This window comes from Oncorhynchus mykiss, chromosome 11 (genome assembly GCF_013265735.2).
Source record: "Oncorhynchus mykiss isolate Arlee chromosome 11, USDA_OmykA_1.1, whole genome shotgun sequence".
Lineage (NCBI taxonomy): Eukaryota > Metazoa > Chordata > Actinopteri > Salmoniformes > Salmonidae > Oncorhynchus > Oncorhynchus mykiss.
Window position 1 is genome coordinate 34,719,566 of NC_048575.1, and position 15,223 is coordinate 34,734,788.

The following is a 15,223-nucleotide window of genomic DNA, read 5'->3' on the forward strand; positions in this document are numbered from 1 at the left end:
GATACCCGGGCCAGGTCGATTAGAAAGGCCTGCTTGTAGAAGTGTTTTAGGGAGCGTTTGACAGTGATCAGGGGTGGTCGTTTGACTGTGGACCCGTAGCGGATGCAGGCAATGAGGCAGTGATCGCTGAGATCCTGATTGAAGACAGCAGAGGTGTATTTGGAGGGCCAGTTGGTCAGGATAACGTCTATGAGGGTGCCATTGTTTACAGATTTAGGGTTGTACCTGGTGGGTTCCTTGATCATTTGTGTGAGATTGAGGGCATCTAGCTTAGATTGTAGGACTGCCAGGGTGTTAAGCATATCCCAGTTTAGGTCACCTAACAGAACAAACTCTGAAGCTAGATGGGGGGCGATCAATTCACAAATGGTGTCCAGGGCACAGCTGGGAGCTGAGGGGGGTCGGTAAGCAGGCTGCAACTGTGAGATACTTATTTCTGGAGAGAGTTATTTTTAAAAGTAGTAGTTCGAACTGTTTGGGTATGGACCTGGAAAGTATGATATTACTTTGCAGGCTATCTCTGCAGTAGACTGCAACTCCGCCCTCTTTGGCAGTTCTATCTTGACGGAAAATGTTATAGTTGGGTATGGAAATCTCTGAATTTTTGGTGGCCTTCCTTCTGATGTTGACATGCATGAAACCAAGGCCTTTTCGATCACAGAAGTCAACAAATGAGGGTGCCTGGGGACATGCAGGGCCTGGGTTTACCTCCACATCACCCGCGGAACAAGGAGGAGTAGTATGAGGGTGCGGCTAAAGGCTATCAAAACTGGTCGCCTAGAGCGTTGGGGACAAAGAATAAAAGGAGCAGATTTCTGGGCGTGGTAGAATATATTTAGGGCATAATGCGCAGACGGGTATGGTGGGGAGGTAAGCCCAGGCACTGGGTGATGATAAGAGAGGTTGCATCTCTGGACATGCTGGTTGTAATGGGTGAGGGCACCGCATGTGTGGGAGGTGGGACAAAGGAGGTATCAGAGGTATTAAGAGTGGAACTAGGGGGTCCATTGTAAACTAAAACAATGATAACTAACCTGAACAACAGTATACAAGGCATATTGACATTTGAGAGAGACATACGGCGAGGCATAAAGTAATCGCAGGTGTTGATTGGGAGAGCTAGCTAAAACAACAGGCGAGACAACAACACCTAATTAGCTAACACAACAACAGCAGGTAAAATGGCGATGACTAGGCAGAGAGGGTCGGATTAACTACACACAGAGCCTGAGTTCGCGGCTGGGGCCGACAGATAAAAAATAAATAAACAGAATGGAGTACCGTGATTAATAGACATTCCAGCAGGCATCAGCTATGTGGCCAAGTGATCATAGTGTCCAGAGGGCAGCAGTAGATGGAACAGGGGAGCCGCCACTACGCTAGCACTCGGGCGACACGCCGTTTAAAGTTAGTAGCGTCTGCTCCGACGGAGGTCGGATGAAGGCACAGCGGATGGAGTATTCGTCGGCAGCCCAGTCGTGGTGGTGCGGCGGGGCGCCATGTCGACAGAGAATCCAAGCCAGATGGCGAAAGTGGTATTGTAGAATTTAGTTTGCTAGCCGGGAGATGCGCCTGGCTCACGGCTAACTGGTGCTAGCTTCGTGGCAGTGGCGTTAGCCACTATAGCCAATCGGTAGCAGCAGTGAACCGGTGCCAAGGTCCAGAGTATACAGCAAGGATCCGGTGGAGTATGGTGCTCTAGCCGTGTATGAGTGGGGTTCGGGTGAACAGCTGATTAGGCCGGGGGGTGGGCCTCAAGGATAGCTTTGATGCTGGATGCCACGGTGAGTGCAAACTAGCTGTGAGCTAGCTAGCTGCAAGCTGTGAGCTAGCTAGCTGCAAGCTAGCCGTGAAGATCAGAAATAGTGGTCCAGGGATTACGGCAGGAATCCGGCGTTGTTGTGGAGAGACAGTCCGATACTGGTAGACCGGCGACTATTATCCAGGCTAAAAACAGGGCTGGTATCTGTGCAGAAGGTAAAAGCCGCTAGCAGTGGCTAACAATGACTAATAAATAGCTTGTAGCTAATTAGCTGGTTAGCTTCTGGAGGTTCTAGAATGTGTTCTAAAGTTTAAAACATTTAAAATAATAGCGATACCGTATCACATTGGGTGAGGCAGGTTACCGGAAGGTATAATCAAATTAAAAATCGAAAGGAGATTGAAAATAAAGTTGAAATATAAATACGAAAAATACAAAAATACACGAGACACGAACAAAACACGTCTTCACTGCTACGCCAACTTGGATCTAAGGGGGGTAGCAGAAAGAACAGTCTATGACTAGGGTGGCTGGAGTCTTTGACAATTTTTAGGGCCTGGTATAGAGGTCCTGGATGGCAGGAAGATTGGCCCTGGTGATGTACTGGGCCATTCACACTACCCTCTGTAATGCCTTGCGGTCGGAGGCCGAACAGTTTCCATATCAGGCAGTGATGCAACCCATCGGGATGCTCTCGATGGTGCAGCTGTAAAACCTTTTGAGGATCTGAGGACCCATGCCAAATCTTTTAAGTCTCTTGGGGGAATAGGTTTTGTCATGACCCTCTTCACGACTGTCTTGGTGTGCTTGGACCATATTAGTTTTGTTGGTGAACTTGAATCTCTCAACCTGCTCTACTACAGCCCCGTTGATGAGAATGGGGGAGTGCCCGGTCCTCCTTTTCCTGTAGTCCACAATCATCTCCTTTGTCTTGATCACGTTGACGGAGAGGTTGTTGTCCTGGCACCACTCGGTCAGGTCTCTGACCTACTCCCTATATGGCTGTCTCATCGTTGTCGGTGATTAGGCTTACCACTATTGTGTCATCAGCAAACTTAATGATGGTGTTGGAGTCGTACCTGGCTGTGTAGTCATGAGTGAACAGGGAGTACAGGAGGGAACTGAGCATGCATCCCTGAGGGGCCACAGTGTTGAGGATCCATGTGGCGGATGTATTGTTACCTACCCTTACTACCTGGGGGCGGCCCTTCAGGAAGTCCAGGATCCAGTTGCAGAGGGAGGTGTTTAGTCCCAGGGTCCTTAGCTTAGTGCTGAGCTTTGAGGGTACGATGGTGTTGAATGCTGAGCTGTCGTCAATGAATAGCATTCTCACATAGGTGTTCCTTTTGTCCAAGTGGGAAAGGGCAGTGTGGAGTAAAATAGAGATTGCATCATTTGTGGATCTGTTGGTGTGGTATGCTAATTGGAGTGGGTCTAGGATTTCTGGGATAATGGTGTTGACGTGAGCCATGACCAGCCTTTCAAGGCATTTCATGGTTACAGATGTGAGTGCTACGTGAGTGCTACGGGTCGGTAGTCATTTAGTGTTCTTAGGCACAGGGACTGTGGTGGTCTGCTTGAAACATGTTGATATTACAGACTCAAACAGGGAGAGGTTGAAAATGTCAGTGAAGACATTTGGCAGTTGGTCAGTGCATGCTCGGAGTACACACGTCCTGGTAATCCATCTGGCCCAGCGGCCTTGTGAATGTTGACCTGTTTAAAGGTGTTACTCACAACGGCTGCGGAGAGCGTGATCACACAGTCATCTGGAACAGCTGATGCACTCATGCATGTTTCAGTGTTACTTGCTTCGAAGTGAGCATAGAAGTAGTTTAGTTCATCTGCGAGGCTCGTGTCACTGGGCAGCTCTTGGCTGTGCTTCCCTTTGTAGTCTGTAATAGTTTGCAAGCCCTGCCACATCCGACAAGTATTGGAGCCGGTGTAGTACGATTTGATCTTAGTCCTGTATTAACACTTTGCCTGTTTGATGGTTCGTCAGAGGGCATAGCGGGATTTCTTATAAGCTTCCGGGTTAGAGTCCCTCTCCTTGAAAGCGACGTCCTCGATGCACTTATTGATAAAGCTTGTCACTGATGTGGTGTACTCCTCAATGCCATCGGAAGAATCCTGGACCATATTCCAGTCTGTGCTTACAAAACTGTCCTGTAGTTTAGCATCTGCTTCATCTGACCAGTTTTTTATAGACCGAATCACTGGTGCTTCCTGCTTAGCTTGTAAGCAGGAATCAGAAGGATAGAGTTATGGTCAGATTTGCCAAATGGAAGGCAAGGGAGAGCTTTGAACTCGTCTCTGTGTGTGGAGTAAAGGTGGTATATAATTGTTTCCCTCTGGTTGCACATTTAACATGCTGATAGATATTAGGTAAAACTGATTTACAGTGCCTTGTGAAAGTATTTGGCCCCCTTGAACTTTGCAACCTTTTGCCACATTTCAGGCTTCAAACATAAAGATATAAAACTGTATTTTTTTGTGAAGAATCAACAACAAGTGGGACACAATCATGAAGTGGAACGACATTTATTGGATATTTAAAACTTTTTTAACAAATCAAAAACTGAAAAATTGGACGTGCAAAATTATTCAGCCCCTTTACTTTCAGTGCAGCAAACTCTCTCCAGAAGTTCAGTGAGGATCTCTGAATTATCCAATGTTGACCTAAATGACTAATGATGATAAATACAATCCACCTGTGTGTAATCAAGTCTCCGTATAAATGCACCTGCACTGTGATAGTCTCAGAGGTCCGTTAAAAGCGCAGAGAGCATCATGAAGAACAAGGAACACACCAGGCAGGTCCGAGATACTGTTGTGAAGAAGTTTAAAGCCGGATTTGGATACAAAAAGATTTCCCAAGCTTTAAACATCCCAAGGAGCACTGTGCAAGCGATAATATTGAAATGGAAGGAGTATCAGACCACTGCAAGTCTACCAAGACCTGGCCGTCCCTCTAAACTTTCAGCTCATACAAGGAGAAGACTGATCAGAGATGCAGCCAAGAGGCCCATGATCACTCTGGATGAACTGCAGAGATCTACAGCTGAGGTGGGAGACTCTGTCCATAGGACAACAATCAGTCGTATATTGCACAAATCTGGCCTTTATGGAAGAGTGGCAAGAAGAAAGCCATTTCTTAAAGATATCCATAAAAAGTGTTGTTTAAAGTTTGCCACAAGCCACCTGGGAGACACACCAAACATGTGGAAGAAGGTGCTCTGGTCAGATGAAACCAAAATTGAACTTTTTGGCAACAATGCAAAACGTTATGTTTGGCGTAAAAGCAACACAGCTGAACACACCATCCCCACTGTCAAACATGGTGGTGGCAGCATCATGGTTTGGGCCTGCTTTTCTTCAGCAGGGACAGGGAAGATGGTTAAAAGTGATGGGAAGATGGATGGAGCCAAATACAGGACCATTCTGGAAGAAAACCTGATGGAGTCTGCAAAAGACCTGAGACTGGGACGGAGATTTGTCTTCCAACAAGACAATGATCCAAAACATAAAGCAAAATCTACAATGGAATGGTTCAAAAATAAACATATCCATGTGTTAGAATGGCCAAGTCAAAGTCCAGACCTGAATCCAATCGAGAATCTGTGGAAAGAACTGAAAACTGCTGTTCACAAATGCTCTCCATCCAACCTCACTGAGCTCGAGCTGTTTTGCAAGGAGGAATGGGAAAACATTTCAGTCTCTCGATGTGCAAAACTGATAGAGACATACCCCAAGCGACTTACAGCTGTAATCGCAGCAAAAAGGTGGCGCTACAAAGTATTAACTTAAGGGGGCTGAATAATTTTGCACGTCCAATTTTACCGTTTTTGATTTGTTAAAAAGGTTGGAAATATCCAATAAATGTCGTTCCACTTCATGATTGTGTCCCACTTGTTGTTGATTCTTCACAAAAAAATACAGTTTTATATCTTTATGTTTGAAGCCTGAAATGTGGCAAAAGGTTGCAAAGTTCAAGGGGGCCGAATACTTTCGCAAGGCACTGTATGTTCTTATTGTCGTCGTTCAGCCATGACTCTGTGAAACATAAGATATTACAGTTTTTAATGTCCCGTTGGTAGGATGTACGTGCTTTAAGTTGGTCACATTTATTTTCCAGTGATTGAACGTTAGCTAGCAGAACGGAAGGCAAGGGCACATTAGCCACTCGTCGTTTGATCCTCACAAGGCATCCTGATCTCTTTCTGCGAAACCTACGTTTCCTTTTCAATCGAATCACAGGGATCTGGGCCTTGTCGGGTGCCTGTAGTATATCTCTCGCGTCCGACTCATTGAAGAAGAACTCCTCATCCAATTTGAGGTCCAGAAGCTCTTTTTGGTCATAAGAGACGGTAGCAGCAACATTATGTACAAAACAAGTTACAAACAACGCGAAAAAACAAACAAAATAGCATGGTTGATTAAGAGCCGATAAGACGGCAGCCCTATTCTTCGGCACCATTTTCACCTCTCTTTTGGGTGTGGTCTCAGTAAGTTTGCAGAGGTCCAAACATAGTGTTCAAACATGATGAAATCATGTGGTGACAAAAGCACAGCTCGGTGAGAGAGATGAGTCACAGGCGGCAGTCCGGTTGAGGAGGAGATGTTAAAAAACTGAAAGGTCAAAAATGTGATGGTAGTTTTGGCCTCAGGCCCATGACTACAGTAGGTCCAGTGAGAGGATATCTATAAATAAAGATCAGATACAAAAGAGACACACCTGGTCTCCCCTTGATTAAATATTATTGGTGTAGATTGGAAGAAAAAATCTGTCCCCACAAAAAAATGTTTGAAAAAATGTCAGAATTCATAAGCACATAATTGAGACAGTGGCATTATCTATAATTCTAAGCTCTTAATTCAAAGCTCTTGTTGGATATTGTAGTACTTCATTGGCCTGTTTAGTATGGGTGATGCACTATTCACTTTGGGGGAAGGCAGTTTGGTTCTCCTCCATAGATTAGGACAGCCATTATTGCCCTGTTGAAGGGGATCAGATGCTATGACGTAAGTAAGAGCTCACCCAACAAGAGAGGATGGCTGTGATAATGACCACATTACTACCGGAGGATGTGTAATCATGGCTCAGGTGTGGCTTAATGCTTGAAGATGCATATTGCATATTATTGATTTCTGACGAGGAGCTCTCATTTGCAACAGAAAAAATAGAAGCTTCCACCAGATGCTCAACCACTATCAGATTTTGCCCAAGGTTTGAGCAGCTGTGAAGTCATGTCCAAAAATGCATTTGAACTGCTGTTAATAATTCATATTTGTTTGCTCCCAAAATACGAGGCCATCATTTTACAAAAAGAATAAGACTCTATTATGCCAGATACGAAGAGCAGCTGAATAGGTTTTTATACGGTATATCCAAAAACATCAACCACACAAGTAGCTAAAAAGAACAAATACACATATAATGAGAACACATGTTGTTCCCCATAGATTATGTTGTGCCCCTTTAGCATAAAAACATTAGATCAGATGGATATTGGGTCTGATCCCTGATCGTCCAGAACCACTGGCCTTCTCCTCTCCCAATCTGGGCTAAAGACGTCATAGGCCTTTCTCAACGTTTGGTGAAATCCGCAAACTCTTGCCTCGGCAAGTTTCACCACACACTCATTTCACACGAATGAAGTCAGAACGTCACATAGCAGTCTCATTAACCTATGCTGTGTGTCTGACAACGCTATAGGAGAGGCTACAGCTGTGGACGGATAGTGAAAATGGAAACGTATTCCCTTTATAGTGCACTACCGTTGACCAGAGCCCATAGGGACTCTTTGCCCATTAGTGTCATGTCAACAGGTATGAGACAAACATGAACATGCTATTGGCTCCCTCCATCTACATTTCTGTATGTGCGGTGAGACAGAGAAGGAGAGACATACAAATCCACGTTAACACTCATCTTGTCCTTTTCAAGATCAGTGATCAGAACGTCCACTCTGCCAAGAAATCATCTAAAGAATCTAAAGCTGTTGTTGAATTGCACTATTATGGTGTGAGGCAGGCTGTCCGAATATTTACACCGTACATTTCTTAGTTGACTGAGGAAATCTTGCTTGCAGGATGATTAACAGTGTTGACCGTTTGTGCCATGGTGTTTTTTGTTAATGAGATTGATCATAAATCGTGGCCTACACAGAGCGTGGGCAGAGGTCCACCATTGATCTTCTCCGGTTTCCCCAGTCTAGAATGGCAGCTTTCCTCCTGTCAGTTCAATTACCAGTTATCTGCTGCTCACTGAAGTAGGTGTTGTATGTTTAGTGGGGGTGCTGGTGGGTCAGATTGAACAGGATATTAAAAGCTATGGAAACACTACTAGAGTGTATGGTCTGGTGTGATCAAAAGTCATGTTGCTAAGGCCGGGATTCAATCCGATCAGCGATAGATCTGCGTAATAGCGAACTTGACATTTAAAGGTAATTCAATTTTTTTGCTGACATTTGCACCATTTACAGTTAAATCGGTCTACAAAATACAGGAAAATCGCATTTAAAATGTTTATAACCTAAAAGGGTGGTTTGAATCGAATCTCTGCCTAAATCCTCCTGGGATGGTGGCTGGGATAGGGCATGCAGGGTGGGAATTAAGAGATACAATGCTCCCGTGTTCGCGGAGTCCACATTCCCGGCAGAAGCTGCGCATGTCAGCTCAATCAGAAATGACCTTTAAATGGTGTGTTTTCGACAAAGCGTGAATCGGATTGAATCCCGGCCTAAACACACAAATATAGCTGAGAGATTACAGGAGTGCACATTTGTGTGTCATATCTGTAGGTTCAATCGGGAAGATGGCAAACATACAGTTTATTGACATATTAAAACTATTACAAATATAAAGATGGAATGAACACCATAACACCATGTAGTATTATTAATATCCTTAAGAAATAAATATAGTTACCAGCATAGATAAACTGCAGCATCAGCATGCCGGTATCGATCTTTATTTCATGAGTTTATTCTTTGCAAGTTATTGGATGTGCGAACACTACGTTTGAAAATAGTATTAATAATCGTGACCTGTTCTAGGATGATATGTCTTTTTCACTGTTTCAAGGCTTGCTGACTGCAATTTTAACGGTTTAACATGACATTTTTAGGGCAACATGATATTTTGGGGTGGGCAACCCTGCACCCCCCCCCCCCCCCCCTAGAGATGGTGTTGGTATTATTATCCTTCTGAATTTGACCAAGACGTTCCAGGAACCTAATGTTTCATGGGCACAATGTAATAAACGTTGGGGTCAACTAATCTAGAACAGCTAAAAAAAAAAAGTTAAATGGAAGAATATTTCTTTAAATGACAAAACAGTGGGTAGTGTAATTAGCTTGCTTGACAGATTAAAATAATGTTGGAAATTAGATCAGTCTGAACAAGTACTGAGAATGTACCTGCTTTTACAAGGATCATGCATTGATGTAACCAGTGGCGTTGCTTCATTCACAAAATTAATAAGATGTAGACTGTATATAAAATATAATAAAATGCAAAACCCCCAAAAAGACACTGATTCTTTAAATCAAGGGAGTACATGTCCTGTCCCCAACCCCCTCATTCTGAAATTACATTTTTGTCCCCCATAGTTTTATCATTGGAATGTGATACAAAACGAGGCTACTATATGCTTTAGGACCATGCGGACACCTCCAAGCAGTCGGATAGGCTGTTTGGAGTGTTTATCCAACTGGTGAAAAAATAAAAAATAATAATAGTTATGTCCCCCCCATTTCGAAAACTAAAGTTGCACCCCTGGTTATACTGTATATAATGTATTTTCAACTCGTTTTTCATTTCAAAACTTGAGACATCTGTGGCTTTGTGTTTTGTGAAAAAACTGCACATTTTAAAGTGGCCTTTTATTGTCCCCAGCATAGATTGTACATCTCAATTGTCAGTAGGAACCACATTTGTTTAAGCAAGTCAGCCATATCAGCTACAGTATGTTTTTTTAAAAAGGCAGTAAACGAGGCTGAATGAACTGTTTCGTTGACAGACAAGGCTCCGCTGATAGCCAGGTGTAGCAGTGGTAAGGATGTTTTGGTGCTGAAAAGAAAGCTCTGCTGTTGGGAAAGCTTTATATAGGGCCTAACTGTTTGTGGGTACCGTTTGTCACCGTTATAGTGCAATGAACGTATTCTTTAATGTTGTATTGTCTTGTGTAATGGCTTTGCTGGCATGCGTCAAAACTTTTCCAGTATGTTTGCCCCACCGAGATGTAATTTTCTTTTGGGAATAAGAGATCCAGTGGCCTAATGGATAAGGCATCAGCCTCCGGAGCTGGGGATTGTGGGTTCAAGTCCCACCTGGGTCTGTTGAGAGCAGCTGTGCATTAAATAAATGGCTAGCCGAGACTTGGTTCTTGCTAAGATCCACTTGCATGGAATATCTGTACTAAATTCCCAATTCCCTGATTCAAATAGTGAATTCCAAATAAGTGAAGCGTTACTCAACAGTAGGAGTGCTAGAAAAGTGACAATTGGAACCCCTCTTCCAGGTCATGACTTCACCAAACAATCTACAGCTTTATTAATCATAAATAAAAACATCTTCATAGTATTCAAATGACTCCAATTGATCTAGTGAGTCAGGATTTGTTTTTTTGTGAAATGTATTGTGACAAACATGATTGTGAAACTAAACGTTATAATAAATGTTGATTTGAATGTTGATTCATATTTGTATGATGATGACAGTAGAATAGGTTTGTCTACTTGGAGCTTGCTGCTAGTGGCTGTTTTCTTTTAGATTAGCTGTTAGTATATTGTTGTTGTTCTTGAGGCTGGCCAGAGAGGCAGCGTAGTCCACTACTTTTTCCACACTCCACTTGGAACAGAAGAACATGGGCAGGCTGGAGTCTTTGCCCTCTTTGGGAAGGAAGACGTTGAAATAGGTCCACTCTGTCTGGAAAAACAAATGAATAAGATGTAGACTTGTATATAAAATATAATAAAATGTAAAACCCCCAAAAATACACTGATTCTTTAAATCAGGGGAGTACATGTCCTATCCCCAACCCCCTCATTCTGAAATTACATTTTTGTCCCCCCTAGTTTTATCATTGGAATGTGATACAAAACATGGCTACGGTATGCTTTAGGACCATGCAGACACCTCCAAGCAGTCGGATAGGCTGTTTGGAGTGTTTATCCAACTGGTGAAAAAATAATAATAGTTATGTCCCCCCCATTTCGAAAACCAAAGTTGCACCCCTGCTTTGTACTGTATATAATGTATTTTCAACTCATTTTTCATTTCAAAACTTGAGACATCTGTGGCTTTGTGTTTTGTGAAAAAACTGCACATTTTAAAGTGGCCTTTTATTGTCCCCAGCATAGATTGTACATCTCAATTGTCAGTAGGAACCACATTTGTTTAAGCAAGTCAGCCATATCAGCTACAGTATGTTTTTTTAAAAAGGCAGTAAACGAGGCTGAATGAACTGTTTCGTTGCCAGACAAGGCTCCGCTGATAGCCAGGTATAGCAGTGGTAAGGATGTTTTGGTGCTGAAAAGAAAGCTCTGCTGTTGGGAAAGCTTTATATAGGGCCTAACTGTTTGTGGGTACCGTTTGTCACCGTTATAGTGCAATGAACGTATTCTTTAATGTTGTATTGTCTTGTGTAATGGCTTTGCTGGCATGCGTCAAAACTTTTCCAGTATGTTTGCCCCACCGAGATGTAATTTTCTGTTGGGAATAAGAGATCCAGTGGCCTAATGGATAAGGCATCAGCCTCCAGAGCTGGGGATTGTGGGTTCAAGTCCCACCTGGGTCTGTTGAGAGCAGCTGTGCATTAAATAAGTGGCCAGCCAAGACTTGGTTCTTGTTAAGATCCACTTGCATGGAATGTTTAGCTTTAATCAATATCTGTACTAAATTCCCAATTCCCTGATTCAAATAGTGAATTCCAAATAAGTGAAGCGTTACTCAACAGTAGGAGTGCTAGAAAAGTGACAATTGGAACCCCTCTTCCAGGTCAAACAATCTACAGCTTTATTAATCATAAATAAAAACATATTCATAGTATTCAAATGACTCCTATAGATCTAGTGAGTCAGGATTTGTTTTTTTGTGAAATGTATTGTGACAAACATGATTGTGAAACTACCCGTTATAATAAATGTTGATTTGAATGTTGATTCATATTTGTATGATGATGACAGTAGAATAGGTTTGTCTACTTGGAGCCTGCTGCTAGTGGCTGTTTTCTTTTAGATTAGCTGTTAGTATATTGTTGTTGTTCTTGAGGCTGGCCAGAGAGGCAGCGTAGTCCACTACTTTTTCCACACTCCACTTGGAACAGAAGAACATGGGCAGGCTGGAGTCTTTGCCCTCTTTGGGAAGGAAGACGTTGAAATAGGTCCACTCTGTCTGGAAAAACAAATGAATAAGATGTAGACTTGTATATAAAATATAATAAAATGTAAAACCCCCAAAAATACACTGATTCTTTAAATCAGGGGAGTACATGTCCTATCCCCAACCCCCTCATTCTGAAATTACATTTTTGTCCCCCCTAGTTTTATCATTGGAATGTGATACAAAACGAGGCTACGGTATGCTTTAGGACCATGCAGACACCTCCAAGCAGTCGGATAGGCTGTTTGGAGTGTTTATCCAACTGGTGAAAAAATAATAATAGTTATGTCCCCCCCATTTCGAAAACCAAAGTTGCACCCCTGCTTTGTACTGTATATAATGTATTTTCAACTCATTTTTCATTTCAAAACTTGAGACATCTGTGGCTTTGTGTTTTGTGAAAAAACTGCACATTTTAAAGTGGCCTTTTATTGTCCCGAGCATAGATTGTAAATCTCAATTGTCAGTAGGAACCACATTTGTTTAAGCAAGTCAGCCATATCAGCTACAGTATGTTTTTTTTTAAAGGCAGTAAACGAGGCTGAATGAACTGTTTCGTTGCCAGACAAGGCTCCGCTGATAGCCAGGTGTAGCAGTGGTAAGGATGTTTTGGTGCTGAAAAGAAAGCTCTGCTGTTGGGAAAGCTTTATATAGGGCCTAACTGTTTGTGGGTACCGTTTGTCACCGTTATAGTGCAATGAACGTATTCTTTAATGTTGTATTGTCTTGTGTAATGGCTTTGCTGGCATGCGTCAAAACTTTTCCAGTATGTTTGCCCCACCGAGATGTAATTTTCTTTTGGGAATAAGAGATCCAGTGGCCTAATGGATAAGGCATCAGCCTCCGGAGCTGGGGATTGTGGGTTCAAGTCCCACCTGGGTCTGTTGAGAGCAGCTGTGCATTAAGTAAATGGCCAGCCAAGACTTGGTTCTTGCTAAGATCCACTTGCATGGAATGTTTGGCTTTAATCAATATCTGTACTAAATTCCCAATTCCCTGATTCAAATAGTGAATTCCAAATAAGTGAACCGTTACTCAACAGTAGGAGTGCTAGAAAAGTGACAATTGGAACCCCTCTTCCAGGTCAAACAATCTACAGCTTTATTAATCATAAATAAAAACATATTCATAGTATTCAAATGACTCCTATAGATCTAGTGAGTCAGGATTTGTTTTTTTGTGAAATGTATTGTGACAAACATGATTGTGAAACTACCCGTTATAATAAATGTTGATTTGAATGTTGATTCATATTTGTATGATGATGACAGTAGAATAGGTTTGTCTACTTGGAGCCTGCTGCTAGTGGCTGTTTTCTTTTAGATTAGCTGTTAGTATATTGTTGTTGTTCTTGAGGCTGGCCAGAGAGGCAGCGTAGTCCACTACTTTTTCCACACTCCACTTGGAACAGAAGAACATGGGCAGGCTGGAGTCTTTGCCCTCTTTGGGAAGGAAGACGTTGAAATAGGTCCACTCTGTCTGGAAAAACAAATGAATAAGATGTAGACTTGTATATAAAATATAATAAAATGTAAAACCCCCAAAAATACACTGATTCTTTAAATCAGGGGAGTACATGTCCTATCCCCAACCCCCTCATTCTGAAATTACATTTTTGTCCCCCCTAGTTTTATCATTGGAATGTGATACAAAACGAGGCTACGGTATGCTTTAGGACCATGCAGACACCTCCAAGCAGTCGGATAGGCTGTTTGGAGTGTTTATCCAACTGGTGAAAAAATAATAATAGTTATGTCCCCCCCATTTCGAAAACCAAAGTTGCACCCCTGCTTTGTACTGTATATAATGTATTTTCAACTCATTTTTCATTTCAAAACTTGAGACATCTGTGGCTTTGTGTTTTGTGAAAAAACTGCACATTTTAAAGTGGCCTTTTATTGTCCCGAGCATAGATTGTAAATCTCAATTGTCAGTAGGAACCACATTTGTTTAAGCAAGTCAGCCATATCAGCTACAGTATGTTTTTTTTTAAAGGCAGTAAACGAGGCTGAATGAACTGTTTCGTTGCCAGACAAGGCTCCGCTGATAGCCAGGTGTAGCAGTGGTAAGGATGTTTTGGTGCTGAAAAGAAAGCTCTGCTGTTGGGAAAGCTTTATATAGGGCCTAACTGTTTGTGGGTACCGTTTGTCACCGTTATAGTGCAATGAACGTATTCTTTAATGTTGTATTGTCTTGTGTAATGGCTTTGCTGGCATGCGTCAAAACTTTTCCAGTATGTTTGCCCCACCGAGATGTAATTTTCTTTTGGGAATAAGAGATCCAGTGGCCTAATGGATAAGGCATCAGCCTCCGGAGCTGGGGATTGTGGGTTCAAGTCCCACCTGGGTCTGTTGAGAGCAGCTGTGCATTAAATAAATGGCCAGCCAAGACTTGGTTCTTGCTAAGATCCACTTGCATGGAATGTTTGGCTTTAATCAATATCTGTACTAAATTCCCAATTCCCTGATTCAAATAGTGAATTCCAAATAAGTGAAGCGTTACTCAACAGTAGGAGTGCTAGAAAAGTGACAATTGGAACCCCTCTTCCAGGTCATGACTTCACCAAACAATCTACAGCTTTATTAATCATAAATAAAAACATATTCATAGTATTCAAATGACTCCAATAGATCTAGTGAGTCAGGATTTGTTTTTTTGTGAAATGTATTGTGACAAACATGATTGTGAAACTACCCGTTATAATAAATGTTGATTTGAATGTTGATTCATATTTGTATGATGATGACAGTAGAATAGGTTTGTCTACTTGGAGCCTGCTGCTAGTGGCTGTTTTCTTTTAGATTAGCTGTTAGTATATTGTTGTTGTTCTTGAGGCTGGCCAGAGAGGCAGCGTAGTCCACTACTTTTTCCACACTCCACTTGGAACAGAAGAACATGGGCAGGCTGGAGTCTTTGCCCTCTTTGGGAAGGAAGACGTTGAAATAGGTCCACTCTGTCTGGAAAAACAAATGAATAAGATGTAGACTTGTATATAAAATATAATAAAATGTAAAACCCCCAAAAATACACTGATTCTTTAAATCAGGGGAGTACATGTCCTATCCCCAACCCCCT

The 15,223-nt window shown here is 42.3% G+C and overlaps 4 non-coding genes across 4 annotated transcripts; all 4 read left to right on the forward strand.

The window, feature by feature from the left end:
• Positions 1-10,030: 10,030 nt before the first annotated feature.
• On the forward strand, positions 10,031-10,103 carry trnar-ccg. Its single transcript has one exon. It is a non-coding gene; the product is annotated as a tRNA-Arg (tRNA).
• A 1,388-nt stretch (positions 10,104-11,491) lies between these two features.
• Positions 11,492-11,564, forward strand: trnar-ccg. Its single transcript has one exon. It is a non-coding gene; the product is annotated as a tRNA-Trp (tRNA).
• Positions 11,565-12,958: 1,394 nt separating this feature from the next.
• On the forward strand, positions 12,959-13,031 carry trnar-ccg. Its single transcript has one exon. It is a non-coding gene; the product is annotated as a tRNA-Arg (tRNA).
• A 1,394-nt stretch (positions 13,032-14,425) lies between these two features.
• trnar-ccg lies at positions 14,426-14,498 on the forward strand. The gene has a single exon. It is a non-coding gene; the product is annotated as a tRNA-Arg (tRNA).
• The last annotated feature ends 725 nt before the right edge of the window (positions 14,499-15,223 follow it).